The sequence below is a fragment of the Lepus europaeus genome, chromosome 17 (assembly GCF_033115175.1).
Source record: "Lepus europaeus isolate LE1 chromosome 17, mLepTim1.pri, whole genome shotgun sequence".
Classification (NCBI taxonomy): Eukaryota; Metazoa; Chordata; class Mammalia; order Lagomorpha; family Leporidae; genus Lepus; species Lepus europaeus.
Window position 1 is genome coordinate 2,256,609 of NC_084843.1, and position 10,892 is coordinate 2,267,500.

Below are 10,892 nucleotides of genomic sequence, written 5' to 3' on the forward strand. Positions count from 1 at the left end.
AGTGTCGTAAATGCCTCCGTCTCATCTATATTTGATAGTTAATATTAGTCTCAGCCAGAGAAGTGCACTTTACATGCGACAGCGTGCGATTACCTGAGAGTGTTATTGCAAAGGAAAAAATCAATACCGATTTATAATTCACGATCGCAGTCTATCAGATTTTAGGGCTCTCTATCCAGTCACATTAATTTTTTATTATGATTGACTGAAACGGAAAGATTTTTAACATGTTTCGCTGTTATTTATTCGACCTTAATAATTAAATAAACCCTAATTGGCTGTATTTCGAGGCGTCTCGGCGCTGGGGCCAGCAAGGGTTGGGGGAACTGTGCATTATTCATGCCAGAGCCCCTCACGTAATCTACTGGGGCGGCTCAGGGAGGGGCTGCACCGCGGACCCTCCCCCGGCGCGAGAGCAGTGGATTTGGCCGTCACCTGGGCAAATTCTGTTCGTTCAAGGTGTGCATTATCAATAGCACCTGGAGAGGCACCGCGAGCGATTCCTGGGGCAGGGTACCTGTGCGAAGCTGGGCTCGGCGGCTAAACATCCTGATTAATGAGGCCACGGGCCCCGCTGTACGGAAGGCTGCGGCGGGGACGCCCTCACCGAGCGTCTCCCGATTGGTGGTTAACAGGTCCCTTTGAAAGGTGATTGACAGATGGAAAATTGCACTTTCAAATTTCATCCGTATTCATTTCAGTTGTTCTTCTACATGTCAGCCGCTTCCCCCTTCCCCGGCAGGCCAAGGCTGTATACATTAGCGGTTTCCACAGTGGAAAACGCGGGAAGACAATCCCGCCTTGGAGCACGCTGAAGGAAAATCAATCATGTCATAAGTGAGAAGTATGGATAAGTTTGAACTGTGGCAACTCCCATCATTTCATTTCTGGCCACGCTGGTGGGTTTCTGTGTGTGCAGGGCTGTGCGGGGCTACCCCGGCTGTGGGGGAGGAATCAGAAGTGTAATGGGGTTGGGCTGAAGGGGAAGTGGTTTTTTTTCCCTGGTATTTGTCAAGTAAGTTTCTCATGGCACCGCGCAGAAGGAACATCAAACCCTGAGATTATGTGCACTGGACGTTTTGACAGAACGGGAAAAAGCCTGTGTTGACTGTGACAAGGCCCCCCCACCTTCTCAATCAGGGCTTCCTGCTCTTAGCAGCAGCTGGCCTGTGTTTCTGGACAGGAGCCCCAGGAGAGGGCCGTCCTGTCCGGAGGGACCCCTTCCCCGGAAAGGTGCCAGTGGGGCAGAGGCCCCGCCCACCTCCCCGTGGCCCCACCCCGGGCGCTGGTGAAGAGGGCCCGGTGCAGGGCGCTGGAGGGGTTGGAAGCGGCCCGATCGGATCCGTACCTAACGCTGAGCGGGGCGTCGTTTTATATTGGAAAGGCTGTGAAGACGGGGAGACGAACATGTTGCAATTCCACAATCTTGTTCTTAATATTATTGAAAGAGAGCTCTTCTTGGCAGTAATAAATTTAACACAAAAATCAAATACAAAACAAATTTATTCTTCCAGAGCTGATGCCCCAGTCATTTCTTTCTTGTCTTGCATTAAGCTTTAAAATCAACTGTCACTCCCTATCGATTGCATCTGAATTGTTATCTATATTTCTCAAAAGCACTCTTGACAGTTAATACAGTGTAAATTATAATCTGGGGAAATGCTGCTGTGTTTGCCAGCAAATTGCTCAGGTTCTCAGTAAGGCTGCTTTTGTTCACCATTCTCTTCTTGTGGCCATCCATTCTAGGAAGGATCACTCAGGCCAAATTATTCTAAATTTACGCCCGGCTAGTATGTAAATCATATTGTGGAAATCACTTCTGGAATCACTCTAGAATGTGAAGCAGGGTTTGAGTGTCTGAGCAGAACATTAATGAAACAAATACCACCTCGGGGGCCCAGCCCACCAGGGCGGCCCTGGGAGGGAGGCTGCTGCGCAGGGCGTGGGCGGCTCCAGTCCTGGGGTCCCTGCCGCCGTCTTGTCACTGAGTCCGGGGCCCCCTGGGAGCGGCAGGAGCCTGGGGCCGCGAGTGCTACAGACGCGGGGTGTGGGGTCCCCGGGTGATGCTCGTGGAGGGTGAGGGCAGACAAGGGTTGCTCCCTGGAGAGACCCAGTGTCTCCCTGGACCAGTGCTGGCCAGTGGACAGTGGACAGAGCGCAAGAGAAACGTGAGCCGGAGGTGCCGATTTCAGTTTCCTGGTAGCGACACTCGCAAATCAAAAGAAACAAGGGAAATTAATGTTAATAATTATGAAATGTAACTCCGTCAGCTGGAAGATGAGGATTCCACTCTGCAGCCAGTACAGAAGCCACTGAGACGGCTGGAGTTCTTCTTGCTCCCTAAGTTTTGGAATCCAGTATGGGCTGGACACACACGGCGCCTGTCCGCCAGGACCCGCCGGCCAGGGCCCATGGTGGCCATCAGGGCCAGGATAGGGCCACGCTCTCCCTCAGGCCTCCAGCCCCCGTCAACAGAAGGTCAAGGGCAGAGAGGCACTGAGGGCCCAGCCCCCCTGGGACTGGAGTCCCCTTGAACCTGAAGCGCACATCCACGCAGGGACGCGCTCAGCCCGGGAGGCACAGCCTTGCTCTGTCTCCTGGGGTGGGGAAGGGTCCTTGCGGTATGGGTGAGTCTGACTGTTCTTCAGGAACGTTTCGTTGTTCTAAGCTTGTGTCTGTTCCCTACTCCATGGAAATACGTGGTCAATATAGGGAGCTGTTCCTTTAACAGTAAGCAAGCATCCATTATTCATGCAAGAAGTATCTGTGGAATAACTATTAGTTTGAGGTAAGGTGGTTGAAATACTTTTCCTGTTCTAAGGGATGGAAGGACGTGTAGACACAGATGGATCTGTCTCTGTCAGTGAATTTATTTTGTATAGAACTGTCTGTGAATTCCAGCATTTCCCTGTCCATCCATTTACCCACCCATCTCTTGTTCCGTACCCCTTGTACCTCCAGTCTCTTTTTTTAGAAAAAGATTTATTTGAAAGGTAGAGAGAGGAGAGAACATCCCTTCCACAATCTTGTTTAATCCCCAGATGGCCACAGGGGCTGGAGCTGGACCAGACGAGGGCCAGGAGCCAGGAGCTCCATCCTGGGTGGCAGGGGCCCCAGTATTCAGGCCGTCTGCTGCTGCTTTCCCAGGCGCATTAGCAGGGAGCTGGATCTGAAGCAGAGCAGCCCGGCCTCGAACTGCTGCTCTGATACAGGATGCCAGCACGGCACGCAGGGGCCTCACCCGCTGGGCCACCCTGCTGCCCTCTCCCCACCAGGCTGCTTGGAGGGAGGTAGGCGGAATGATTATGAATAGAGAGTTTTGGGGCGCGATGACTCTGGGTGTGAGTTGGATGGGGAAGAGCGTTCTGGGTGGAAGAACATGAATTCCCGAGCAAGACAGAAGGAAGCTGCCTGCACGCCTGGCTCTGATTACGTGTTGTCCTTGACCAGGGACGAGAGATGCTGCCCGTGGTCTGGCGTCCTGTGGACCCCTCTTCCAGGAGTGGCCACGACCGTCCTGGGGAGCGCTTTGGAATTGGGAAGAGCAAAGGCAGGGGCTTAGCCGACGGTCACGTGGCTGGTTCTGGCTCCGTTTCTCAGCGTCAGCATTGAGCCTGATGGGCAGCTCGCCGTGGTCCTCCAGTGGCTTCTGCAGCTAGGAAGCTTGCACTAACGAGTGCTCCCTGGGGCCCCTGCCGCCGTGGACGCCCACGGCAGCAGGAAAGTGCCTCTCAGCACCTGGGAGAGGTGCTCTCAGCCCGCTCTGGGGCCGCACGCCCCACCCACCCCTGATTTTGAAGCTGCTCCTCCGTCTGAGAAGCCACTAGGAAATGGTCCAATCCATGTTTTTAAGACAATGGGCCGGGATCTCTGGAGTACATCTCCTCATGCAGTCGGTTCAGCACTGGACGGTTTGATGCTGTGCAGTGGGGTTGGCCTGGGCTCTGCGAGGGTGGGATGCTAGCTCTCTCGTCTCGTTACGACGGCGTTTAGCACAGAGCACACTAGACGGACCCACGCGTGAGGAGTGCAGGGAGTAGAAGATGCCTTGCTCGTCCCTGGCAAGGGGCTCTCGGTCCACGGCCCTCGACACCCAAGGGCCTTCCAAACGTTTGTTGGGCAGAAAGCAATAACTTTGGAAAATTGGCTGTCGCCTTGATGTTGGCCTTTGCATGGCGCACAGGGTCGCCCGCACAAGAGTGGGAATCCACCATCGCTGACCAGCCGGGCTCTGCTGGGGGCTGACAACGCAGCTGTCGGGGCGATGCGCATACCCCTCTCTGGCTTCCTTCGAACCCTAGACTTTGTTGTTCTCTGCCTGTGGTGTTGCTTCTGGGACTTGCGGGTGTTTTTCAGTCTGCATCCCGGAGGACTCTGGTGTTGAGTTCACAGAGAAGCCCTTGTGCATCTTAAATACTTCCGGGGTCCGGCAAGAGGCCACTGTCTCCTGGCTGTGCACGGGCATTTGCAAGGGCTCAGTAGGCCCGTGGCAGGTTGTGCAGGAGGGGGAGGGGCTCTGGCGGCTTCTCCATCTGGCCCTGCCCGGGTGCCCCTTCCCGCACAAGCTCTTGCTGTGTAGAAGTCCTGTGTGTCTTGTTTCATTTTAATGCATCAGTGACCCAGGGGCTCAGGTTATAGGAGTTGTTGTTGTAGAGTTAGTTACACTCCCATAAAGATCTCACGAAGATGCTGTAACACACGAACAGCCCTTGCTTAATACGCTGTCGCCGTCACCGTCACCAGGTAAGACGTGGCTCTGGCAGAGACGGGAAAGGTAGTTACTGGGAAATAACTGCTGCCTGCCGGCCGTTGTCTGGGGCTTTGCGGAAGATCGTGCTGTTGGCCGTTACGACCTCGTTCTGAGCAGTCCCCTTCCAGCGCGCGGTGCCTCTGAGGGAAGCCACGCACCCCGCTCCCCTAGTCGGCTCTCACCGAAGCGTTCGCCACACCCGTGGAGTACCCATGGGACTGCCTGCCTTGGAGTCGGCTTGACCCTTTAGCCACCACGCCGGGGAAGGTAGATGAGGTATTGAGCCATGGCTCTAAAAAGGCAAGAAAGACAAATCCCTGGAAGTTCCTGTGCCTCCCCAGCCAGGGGCTGTAGGGGACACCCCCCCCCCCCCCCGACATGGTGCCAGGCACTGCGCGTGGCTCCAGAGGAGGGGAGTGGCCTGGAACTTCCGGGATGCCTCCATAGGTGTGGTGTTGGGCATTCGGGGCGTCAGAGCTGGTTCAGAGCGGGGTCTGCGCGTGGAGGAGGCTCCGCCAGCCACGAGGCTGCAGAGTCGGCCGCGCTGTGCTCTTCCGTCTGGCCACGCTGGTTGGGAAGCTGTGGTCGGGTGTGAGCCCTGCTGTCAGCCGGGGGTCCCCAACTGTGCGCTCAGCCCTTGCACGGAGGCCCACCCCAACTCATTAAACCAGAGCGAACGGCAGCGAGGGCGCCACTGTGCGATTTTAATATTTGGTGCATGTGACAGGATCATTTTAGTGATTTGCAGGATTTATCTCCTCTTAAAAGTACTGCCTAAGGCTACTCTAATTGGTAGGAAAGCAAATTCCCTCTTCTCCTCCTGTCAGTCTTTGTTTTATTTACTGAGAACTGCCGAAACCTATTTACACAATAATGAGGATAAATCACCAGGATGCTTTCCACACAAAGAGGAATGTGGCGGGACTTGAAAGCTGTACAATTAAAACAAAATTCCAGATATTCCTGAAGTGGTGTGTGTAGTTAGGGAGAGCAAAATAAAATTAAGACAAATGGTAGGATCGCACCCCGGGCCGCTCAGGAAGCTAATCAGGATCCGAATTCTAGAGATATTTTATGATGGGCAATTTCACTTGAAATGGCGATGAAGTAAATGCCTGTGAGTTACCATCAATATTTGTAATAAAAATAAACAATCATGCATTCCTCTAGCCTGCAAATAGACAGGGCGAGTTTAGGCGTCATAATTATGGCATTGCCGTGGTGGTGGTACGTCATGTGACTGTCAGCCGAGCGTTCCCAGCCTGCGGCTCGTTCCCAGCCAGGGGGCCACGGCCACTTGGTTGAGACACTCCAGACCTACTTGACTGTCTGACCTGGAAGGATCCACTTACTCAGATGTCAAGAGCGGCCTGCGTCTGAGAATGGTTCTTGTTGGAGGGCGTGCCCCAGAGAGACTCGGCAGCCGACGGGGTCGGGCAGAACCTGCCCTGAACTTGGCTCTCGTGGGTGCTGGGTTGGTGCCTCCTCTCCGTTGGCTCCCACATCCCTGAACTTGGCCCTTGGAGTGTTGGGCTGATGCCTGATTTCATTGATGACCCTTGAACCTGGCCTTTCTGGGCGTTGGGTGGGTGTGGTTTTAGTGGTTCCCATGACCTCTAGGTTTGCCTGGAACCTCGGCAAGCCCAGTCGCCCTGGGTGGGGTCTCGGCCCCACGCAGAGGTGGCCCTGCTGGACTGCCTGTGGAGGAGAGGGGAAAATCTTCAGGAGGTCCGAAGCGGTCAGCAGCAGGGACATGCGGGGCTCTCCCCAGGCAGCGCGCACCCCAGGAACGGTCACCGTGACTGCAGCACTGGGGGGCTGCTTGGGGAACAGGAGTTTCTTTCCTCTTTCTTCCTTTTCTTTTTCTTTCTTTCCTTTTTTTTTTTTTTTTTTTTAAGATTTATTTATGAATTTGAAAGGCAGAGTTAGATCTTCCATCCTCTGGTTCACTCCCCAAATGGCTGCAATGGTCAGGGCTGAGCCAGGCCAAAGCCAGGAGCCTGGAGCTTCATCCGGGTCTCATATTGGTGCAGGGGCCCCGGCACGTGGGCCACCTTCTGCTGCCCTCTCGGGCGCATTAGCAGGGAGCTGGATGGGAAGTGGAGCAGCCGGGATTTGAACCGGCGCCCATCCAGGATGCCTGTGTCGCAAGCAGCAGCCCTACCTGCCATGCCACAAGGTCCGTCCTGGGAAATAGGATTTTTCTAATGAAAGAGGTTTGTGTTAAAAGTGCTACGAACTGGAGTCCTGCTGGTACTTGGTGGGTCCAGCGTGCACGAGGTAGGAGGGGTGGTCTCAGACTGGCCGTGCCTCCCTGTGGTCCAGCCCTGCCAAGCCTCCGCCGCCCCTCGGGGCTGCACAGATGTCCCCGAGGACCTTGCTGGAGCCGGTGAGGACTCTCTGGCCGCTGTGCTTCTCTGCCTCTCCCCTGGCCCGGCCTCCCCCGCTCAGCCCGTGCCCTGCTCCTGGGCTGTAGCACAGCCGCTTCCCTCCCATCCTGACAGCTTAGGTGATGGCTGCTCACTTATCCCGGAGAAAAATAATTCACATAAGCAGATTTTAGCACATTTACCAGGTCTTTTAACTTCATCTGACACTGTTTGGATGGGAGATGAGAGAAGTATATTTTTTATATCCCAGGGGAGTTAGTTTATGATGACTCTTTCAAGGTGAATATTGGCATTTATTTAGCCTGAGCAGAAAATAAAGAAGAACATATAGAGGCAGGGACATAGAAACGCCAGAGTCAGCAAATAGTATTTTATTTTGTTGCTTTGAATCGCTATCCCTCAAACACAGCTAAATCTAAGTTAATTTAAAGTTTCTCTTGAGGAATTCGTATCAAATTAAAGTGTTCTTCCACGCTGATGACAGGCGCGGGGAGCACACCCGAATCTCCTCCAGATGATGGTCTATTTTCACAGTCTCATAAGATTTGCCTTTGTGGACCTTATTCCACTGTCTTTGAGAGAAAATTAATTTAGCTAATGACAGCTCAGACTAAAACATCAATCAAAGGAAGAGAGAACTAACTCGGCAATCGCTGAAGAGAGTGGCGTCAGAGGCCCACACCTGCCCTGGGACTCGGCCCTCACTGCCCGGCCCGGCCTGGGAGTGCGGCCCAGGTGTGACCACACCGGCACACCTGCCTCCCGGCCCTGTCTCCGGAGCTCTGCAGGCATACTTGGGGGTCGGCGTTCTCCCGCCCGGTTCCCTCTGCAAGCTCGGCGCGGGGCCGGGGGAGATCTTTCGGACACAGGGCTCTGGCCTCTGCCTCGTGCTCTCCTTGGACGTCACGAGCCGGGGCCCCGAGGAGGACGGGTCCCCCAGCTCCGCAGCGCCCCCCCCGTTGGCCACGAGAGATGCCAGTGGGTTGTTTGGGACACTTCGGGCGCCCTCGCTGGCAGTCGCCCACGCCGCCTCTGCTTTCGTGGGGCCGCCTTGCTGGTGCTGACTCGTTTATGAGCGACGGGCAGAGGACATTTGCTATCAGAAGCTCACACTGTAGCTCTTAATAAAAGATTAAGCAAGGAAGGGAGGCAGCGTGGGTTTCTGACGCACTGCTGATAAGGCGCCCGGATCCGAGGCTGCGAGGAGGCAGGAGTGCGAGTGACAGATGCTGGGTGGGGGGCGACGGCACATGTTGCTCCTCGCACTGTGACGCGCAGCCGTGTGGAAAATCTGCCCGCGGAACTTTCTGCAGAGCAGACGCGGGAAGTGCCGCCTCCTCACTCGAGGCTTCACGTTATCCGGGGACGGGAAATTAATAGACACGCAGAAGTGACGCCGGCCCGGCCGGGCAGCCCTGCTGCAGGGGACTTGCAGGCGGTACCTGGGCGCTGGGAGGAGGTGGCAGGCAGCTGTCAGTTTGAGAAATGAGGGGTCTGAGAGGCTGGGCCCAGCTTGGCAGTGTGCAAGACGAACAGGGAGCATATTGATCAATTAAATATGCAAATACGTCAGCAAGGAAAGACAGAGATAAATAAACTGACAGCGGCATCAGACTGCACATTAATGATTCGATGAAGTGCCCATCCCAACAGTTTAGTTTTAAATAAATGCTACTTTACCAAAGTCCGCTTGTAGCACAGTTACCGACTTGGCTGGGGCCGGGGAAGCCAGCGGCTCTGGCCAGGCAGCTCCCACCCTGGGGTCCTTCTGGGAAGTGGCCTGCAGTCCCGGGAGCAAGGGGAGGAGTTCAGGTTTCCCGGTGACAATAGCCCACCGATACCCCATTGTTCACCGACTTTTTCAGGCTGTTTCTATATCCTTTCCTTTCTCAGCCGCCCCAAAGAAAGCCTGATTGTTTCCGACCAGACTTTGCCTGCGGTCCCTTGCCCGCGGTGAACCCCGTAAACCCGGGACCCCAGATTGGATTTCACTCCTGCGCCGCTGACCTGGCTGGGCACGAACGGCACCTTTTGTCCACGACTTTTACTCTGTGAAAGGCACCTAATTATGACTTAGCTCTTCAGACTAATGAAATTATCGTCTTGTTCTCTTGCTTCTGTACTGTTGTCAAGACTTTGAAACATGATCGTTTAATTACTGACACCTACTGTAGCTCATTTTATGCATGCAGAGCTAGAAAATGCTTGTCTCTGGGAGTCCGACAGGAGCGCTGCTCTGCCCTTTTGGCTGCCTGTGTAAAGTGCTCTTTTCATATGAAAATTTAATACAGCAACGGGTCAGCCTGGGCTCTCCTCTGCTAGGCAGCCCCGGATCTCGTCATTTATAACAGAATTATTTGAAATTCCTAGCCAGGAAAAGGGCAGAAATCGCAGCATTTCGAGGATGCGGGAACAAAACCCCAACAAAGTTCACTGCTATCTGCCTCCGGCCGCCCATGTACTTGGGCAGCCACGAGCGGCCCCGTCACAATGCATGTAGGAAAGTAAGATGTCATTTAAAGAAACTGGGGAAAATATTCAGACTTTGACATTTGGGCTGTTTTTCCACTCTGATAACATCAAAACTTGTACTTCTTGATAATGCATAAGAGAATGTCAGCTGTCAGTCAGGGCTCCGAGGAAGGCACAGTGGGGCAGGGCAGAGACAATGGGTGCCCGCAGGAACAATTGTGGACTTTGCCTCGCAAATAAAGGGTCGTGGATTCGGCTCCTTCGTGTTTCCTCAGGAAGTTCCCGCATTGCTGGTGGCCCCTTTTAGCTCTGCCTGCACCCGCTCCATCTGGGGGGATCCAGTGGGCAGGAGAGCGAGGATATGGGGGAAGGGGTCGTGCACCCCAGGGCTCCACAGCGCCCCCTTCCGGGGAGGGCGGCACCTGCGGGCTCTGCTCTGGTCCCCAGAAGGTGCTGGGGCGGCTCCTGCGAGGAACTGGCCTCGTGGCCACGTCCTCTGCTTGCTTTTGGCTCTCGTAGCTCGGAGCAGGCAAGCGGTGGGCCTGGGTCTTGGGGGTGGGGCAGAGCACCCCACCCCCCCACCCCACCCCCTGCGGTCCCTGAGTCTTGAGCAGAGTTCACCCTGGGACACCTGAGGGAGGGCGGCTTTGTCTTCCGCCCGCCCGCCCAGCCTGTATCCGTTTCAGGTTGTGCGGAGTGATTGGACGGTGGCTGGCAATTAGGTTGGCTGTGCCTCTCCTTGATGCTTGATTAGTCAGATTGATGGAGGAGGCCATATGTGGTCGTGTCAAAACTTGGCTGCAAGGCTCCTTCCCTCCCTATGAAGGACAGGCAATAAAGAGGAGGCCTGGGGTAGCAGCGTGGGCAGGCGGCACTGGTGCTGGGAGCCCCTGCTCTGTATTGAGTGGTTGACCCTCCCCTGCCAGGTTCACGCAGGGCTGAGGGTGGCCACGGGCCGGGCGTGTCACCGGCTCTCAGGAGCCCGAGGCGCGGGGGCCTTTTTCTCATTCTGAGACAACAAAAGCGGATACTTGGGAAGGCCAGCAGCAGGAGGGGCCCAGACACAAAGGCCAGGCCAGCAGCGCTCACAGGCGGCGAACCACCTCCACGAGCCTGCTCCCCGCAACTCCTGCAAACTCCAGCCCCCGGCTCGGCACCCCCGCCCGCTGCAGCCCCCGGCACCCACCCCGGCCATCCAGCCAGCTGCTCGGAGGGGCCGGGACGGCAGGACAGCCGGGCCCGGGTGGCTGACGGGCGGCCGCGTGGCCGGGAGCAGAGCT

The 10,892-nt window shown here is 55.5% G+C and overlaps 1 protein-coding gene across 10 annotated transcripts in view; it reads left to right on the forward strand.

Annotated features, from left to right (window-relative positions):
• Nucleotides 1–10,892, forward strand: part of EBF3 (EBF transcription factor 3) — a 130,263-nt gene that overhangs the window by 57,496 nt on the left and 61,875 nt on the right. The window lies entirely within an intron of this gene.